Source organism: Diplotaxodon limnothrissa, linkage group LG8, assembly GCF_057381915.1.
Source record: "Diplotaxodon limnothrissa isolate DT_005_m linkage group LG8, D_limnothrissa_male_GT1.1, whole genome shotgun sequence".
Taxonomy (NCBI): domain Eukaryota; kingdom Metazoa; phylum Chordata; class Actinopteri; order Cichliformes; family Cichlidae; genus Diplotaxodon; species Diplotaxodon limnothrissa.
In genome coordinates this window covers 9,091,050-9,097,452 of record NC_140603.1, presented here as the reverse complement: position 1 = coordinate 9,097,452, position 6,403 = coordinate 9,091,050, and the positions used below count along the sequence as shown (strand labels likewise).

Sequence of the window (6,403 nt, the reverse complement as noted above, 5' to 3'; positions counted from 1 at the left end):
TTTGCTGTCTCATAACTTCAGCTGTGTTGCTTGATGTTGGAGAGATACACTGGAGGCCTATGCACACTGTTTATGGGGCAGTCTGGTTAAGACAGTGTTATTCTGTGATATGTAAGTTTTGTATTGTAGAGTTGTTGAACTGTGTGTTTTTATTTAATTATCATATCAAATTAGATGTTATCAGCCTACAAATGGGAGATTTGAAATGCTTTGTTCTTCATGAATAAGGAAAAAACAAACAAATACAAAAAAAACAAAGACAAAATTGTTTTAACTTTTTAAAAACTTGATTTATTTATTAGACTTTTGATGTTACAAAGCTGACTATAACACAAAGATGTATGTTGAAGGACTTGACTTCAGGTTGATTATCTAGCCTTGGCCAAACCCACCGTTTTCTGGCCTCTGTTCAAGATGGAATAGTACTGTCCGAGGAAGACATTGCCCAGGATCCACAGGTTGCTACCTTGACCACTGAAGCCAGTGAGGCAGCCATAGCTCTGGGACTAAGGAGGAGATGTAACAGAAAAAAAATAAATACAATTTAGGGAATATGTAGAGAAGTTATAAAACATACAGTGGGGCAAAAAAGTATTTAGTCAGCCACCGATTGTGCAAGTTCCCCCACCTAAAATGATGACAGAGGTCAGTAATTTGCACCAGAGGTACACTTCAACTGTGAGAGACAGAATGTGAAAAAAAAAATCCATGAATCCACATGGTAGGATTTGTAAAGAATTTATTCGTAAATCAGGGTGGAAAATAAGTATTTGGTCAATAACAAAAATACAACTCAATACTTTGTAACATAACCTTTGTTGGCAATAACAGAGGTCAAACGTTTACTATAGGTCTTTACCAGGTTTGCACACACAGTAGCTGGTATTTTGGCCCATTCCTCCATGCAGATCTTCTCGAGAGCAGTGATGTTTTGGGGCTGTCGCCGAGCAACACGGACTTTCAACTCCCGTCACAGATTTTCTATGGGGTTGAGGTCTGGAGACTGGCTAGGCCACTCCAGGACTTTCAAATGCTTCTTACGGAGCCACTCCTTTGTTGCCTGGGCGGTGTGTTTTGGATCATTGTCATGTTGGAAGACCCAGCCTCGTTTCATCTTCAAAGTTCTCACTGATGGAAGGAGGTTTTGGCTCAAAATCTCACGATACATGGCCCCATTCATTCTGTCCTTAACACGGATCAGTCGTCCTGTCCCCTTGGCAGAAAAATAGCCCCATAGCATGATGTTTCCACCCCCATGCTTCACAGTAGGTATGGTGTTCTTGGGATGCAACTCAGTATTCTTCGTCCTCCAAACACGACGAGTTGAGTTTATACCAAAAAGTTCTACTTTGGCTTCATCTGACCACATGACATTCTCCCAATCCTCTGCTGTATCATCCATGTGCTCTCTGGCAAACTTCAGACGGGCCTGGACATGCACTGGCTTCAGCAGCGGAACACGTCTGGCACTGCGGGATTTGATTCCCTGCTGTTGTAGTGTGTTACTGATGGTGACCTTTGTTACTTTGGTCCCAGCTCTCTGCAGGTCATTCACCAGGTCCCCCCGTGTGGTTCTGGGATCTTTGCTCACCGTTCTCATGATCATTTTGACCCCACGGGATGAGATCTTGCGTGGAGCCCCAGATCGAGGGAGATTATCAGTGGTCTTGTATGTCTTCCATTTTCTGATGATTGCTCCCACAGTTGATTTTTTCACACCAAGCTGCTTGCCTATTGTAGATTCACTCTTCCCAGTCTGGTGCAGGTCTACAATACTTTTCCTGGTGTCCTTCGAAAGCTCTTTGGTCTTGGCCATGGCGGAGTTTGGAGTCTGACTGTTTGAGGCTGTGGACAGGTGTCTTTTATACAGATGATGAGTTCAAACAGGTGCCATTCATACAGGTAACGCGTGGGGGACAGAAAAGCTTCTTACAGAAGACGTTACAGGTCTGTGAGAGCCAGAGATTTTCCTTGTTTGAGGTGACCAAATACTTATTTTCCACCCTGATTTACGAATAAATTCTTTACAAATCCTACCATGTGGATTCATGGATTTTTTTTTCACATTCTGTCTCTCACAGTTGAAGTGTACCTCTGGTGCAAATTACTGACCTCTGTCATCATTTTAAGTGGGGGAACTTGCACAATCGGTGGCTGACTAAATACTTTTTTGCCCCACTGTAAATAAGGAAAGGAATTCTTATCTGACTGATGTAGGCAGAGGCTGGGAGAGTGAACTGCTGTCCATTGATGTTAAAGGTCACATCAGGCATTTGGTCAATGTTGTTGCAGCTGACCATGTACTGATGGAAAAGGAAAGTTAAAATAAGCTGCCTGTAAAATATGTAAATTTTGAAGAGTATCAGTTTCACCAGACCAAGTGGTACTTCACTCAACATATTTCTCCATATTTTTTGTTTTTTAGCACTGACCTCTCCATTCTGACTTCTTGCTCCCAGCCAAGCATTGATGTTGTCAATGTCACTTTAAGGTCCAACAATCAGAGAGGTTCCAGTGTCCACAATAGCCTCACAACCACCATTACAAGCCACAGCCTGACCATTACCAGAAACACTGTAATGGACAACACAGTATGCATTAGGAAAGAAACTTCTTTGGCAATATAGCTCTATCATGATTCTGAAACAAATATAGGGCTGTAACTTTTGGTTTTACCTGTCAACTGTGATCTAACAGTACAGTTCTTTGGAGAGAGGAATCCAGGTGGAATTGAGTACAAATTAATATATGAGGCATCTATAGATAATTTCCAGAGTCAGGTAGAATCCCGCATAATACTTATGAGCTCAGATACAGGGAGAAGAGGTTCTGGTCAGTCAACCCTGCATTCATGTTATCAAACACAGGTGACGCACCAGAGGCAGACTTGGGTAGGCCAGACCAAGGATACCATCAGCCTGCATGTACTGCATGAAAGGGGCCTCAGTTTGGCTCAAACTAAAGATCTGATTTGTCACAGTCAGACCAGCAACCTGCCAACCAAAGATGAAGCCAGTACAGTTTGAAACCAATGGTGATGGTTTTTTGAAAAGTTCTTTTTCATACCATTCTATTGATCTCCATTTAAAACCAAAACCACTCCAAATGTTATTTAAAGAATCACATGTGAAAAACCCCTTCATTTGTGTTTTATATGTTCAGATTTCACATTCATAAATACTTTTTGAGGCAATCGCAGTTTTTACTGTGAAAGCACTGTAATACCTTTACAATTACTATTAAACAAGTGAAAGTTCTTTTCCCTGGTTTATAAAAATATTTTGGAGCAATACTTTCAGGCTAACATAGTTTTTATTTTGTAGGGATTATCATGGCGTTTTTTCATCTTTACATTTACTGTTAAACAGACTGATGTTTTGGGGTTGTTTTTGCTTGTTTTAAAATTCTCACCGTCACAGTGTCATATCCCAAGAAGCCAGTCATGCTGCCAGTGCCATACGTCATACTGAGAGGTCTGCCATACTGTCTGTATGTGCTGCTCCTACCAGGGTCAAAAAGAAAACACAGTTTATGGCAAAATGCTGTACCTCAGTTCTATTACCTAACTACCAAATCCTAAATATAAAAACCATCCATCCATAATCTGAGTTCTGATAACGGGGGCAGCAGTTTGAGCAGAGAAGCACAGACTCTCCCCACTCTGGCTACCTCTTCAACTCCAAGCCAGCCAAGAATTATAATCTCTCCAGCAGCTCCTGGGTCTTAACCAGAGTCTCCTCTTTGTAGAAGATACTTGAAACAGTTCACCTACATTGTGTGTCTATTAGAAATGTCTCAATCTTGCACACCAGATCAGGCTCCTTCCCCACCAGAGAAATAACATGTACCACTAGTTAGTTTATTGGAAGTGCCAGTCATCATCACCGAACCCCTACGGCCCTAACCTGGGCCAGACTCCAGGGTGGGACCTTGGTAACTCAGTCTTGGGAACTGTAAACTGGACCCTTGACCCTTATATTTTTTTTTTTTGTCATTATAAAGGTTTTCAGAATCACTCTCTGACTTTGTGTGGAAATGCATTATGTAATCATAGATTTACATACTGCAGGCTGCACTGTTGCAGTAGATGGAGGGAACCCACAGGTTAGATGAGCCAGGGTCAAAGATGACTTTAAAGGACTGAGGTGGAGTTCCAATTGAGATGACTCCATAGTAAGACAACTGGAGAAGAAGAGGAGACATGAAGGTATACTCTCAAGACGTTTGTCATGTTCTCTGTATGTTGATATGCATGTTCAACGTTTAGATGATGTTACTCACACAAGCATCATTGGTCATGGATTCAGGGCCCACAGCAAAGCTCCTATCAAACTTGGCCATGGCATTGTATGGGTATTTTTGCCTATACTCCTCCCATAGACCCTGTTCCTCCAAGACCACCCTGGCCCTCTTACCCTTTTCCAGAGGGATCCTAGGAGTCATCAAAGGGAGCAAATTACATTTTGCCCATTAGGATACATTTAGAAAACTTTATTGAGCTGTGAACAGATGTTTTTTCATACCAACACCCTCTTAGAACTGCATATATAAATATTTTATACTATACGTATCTTATATTGCATATGATAGATGGCCATGTCGATCTATTACTATTTTTATTTCAAATAGTAAAAGTAAAAAATAAATAAAAAGAAGAATGAAATGAATGAAATATAGTTTGGCTGACTTACTGAACGAGGCAATCAGACAGTGCCACCATGGCAAACACAGCAAAGGCCCACTTTATTGTTTCAACTCTACCGTCTACTGCAATAGAAGATAATGTATATAAGAACAACAGAACACTTTACTCCTGTAGTCAAATATTAGGTGTACAACCCTGTTAATGGACGTGTATGTAGACTCTAAAGCATGATTGCACAGAGATGCACTCTGCATAACCCTAACCCATATTTTTCACATTAGGCTAAATCCTAAAACTTTCTATTGAAATGTAAAGAGGTGTTTTTTCATATCAGCAACCTCTTAAAAGTTTTACTATTTATGCTTCTTTTATTTTAGCGGACCTGACAGTGTGTCATATATGTCTGTAACTGTTTAAGAGAAGGCTGTAAATGGATGATTTATAGTCTGACTTACTGAACGAGGCACTTGGAGAGTGATACCATGGCAAACACAGCAAAGGCCCACTTCATTGTTTTGACTCTGCCCTCAACTGCAGTAGAAAACGATGCATATCAGACCAGAAAACTTTACTAAAATAGTAAATGTACAACTTTGTGGAAGGACCTATCTGTAGACTCTAAAGCATGAGTGGCATATATTTTCATACAGGTAGAATGATATTTTTATGTAATCCAATAAAATAATTAAAAAATAAATAAATCTCATAATATATAGCGCTTTTATTTACTACATTTATTTAAAAAGTGAAACAAAGTCTACATATGTATGTGTGCACCAAGTCTCACCAAGTCTCTGTGAAAGCGATAGCCAATCCTTTTTTTTAAAGGTCATCATCATTGTTCTGAAGTCCATAGGAATAGGACTCCCCAGGAACCTACGCCAGGATCCTGTTTGTGGACTTCAGCTCTGCCTTCAACACCATCCTTCCAGACCATCTCCGAGACAAGCTTTCCCAGATGAATGTGCCTGACCCCATCTGCCGGTGGATCACTGACTTCCTGACGGACAGGAAGCAGCATGTGAGGCTGGGAAAGAATGTCTCGGACTCCCGGACTGTGTTCTTTCTCCTCTGCTCTTCTCCCTGTACACCAACTGCTGCACCTCCACCCACCAGTCTGTCAAGCTAATCAAGTTTGCAGATGACACCACCGTTATTGGGCTCATCTCTGACGGGGATGAGTCTGCCTACAGGAGGGAGGTTGAACGTCTGGTGTCCTGGTGCAGCCACAACAACCTGGTGCTGAATGCCCAGAAGACAGTGGAGATTATTGTGGACTTCAGGAAGCACACAGCCCCACTCCCCCCCATCATCCTGACTGACACCCCCATCACCTCTGTGGACTCATTCCGCTTCCTGGGTACCACCATCACCCAGGACCTGAAGTGGGAGCCCACCATCACCTCCGTCATCAAGAAAGCCCAGCAGAGGATGTACTTCCTGAGGCAGCTGAAGAAATTCAACCTGCCAACACGGACGATGATGCAGTTCTACACTGCAATCATCGAGTCCATCCTCACCTCCTCCATCACCGTGTGGTACGCTGGAGCCACTATCAGGGACAAACAGAGACTGCAGCGTGTTGTGCGCTCTGCTGAGAAGGTGATTGGCTGCAGACTCCCATCTCTGCAGGACCTGTACACCTCCAGGACATTGCGGCGTGCAGCTCGGATCTCAGCTGACCCTTCTCACCCTGGACACAGTCTGTTTGACCTGCTCCCCTCAGGCAGGAGGCTCCGGTCCATTCGCACCAGAACC

General features: G+C 42.5%; 1 pseudogene; it reads right to left on the bottom strand.

The window, feature by feature from the left end:
• Positions 1-368: 368 nt before the first annotated feature.
• Positions 369-4,741, bottom strand: LOC146626268 (pepsin A-like; annotated as a pseudogene).
• Between the last annotated feature and the right edge of the window lie 1,662 nt (positions 4,742-6,403).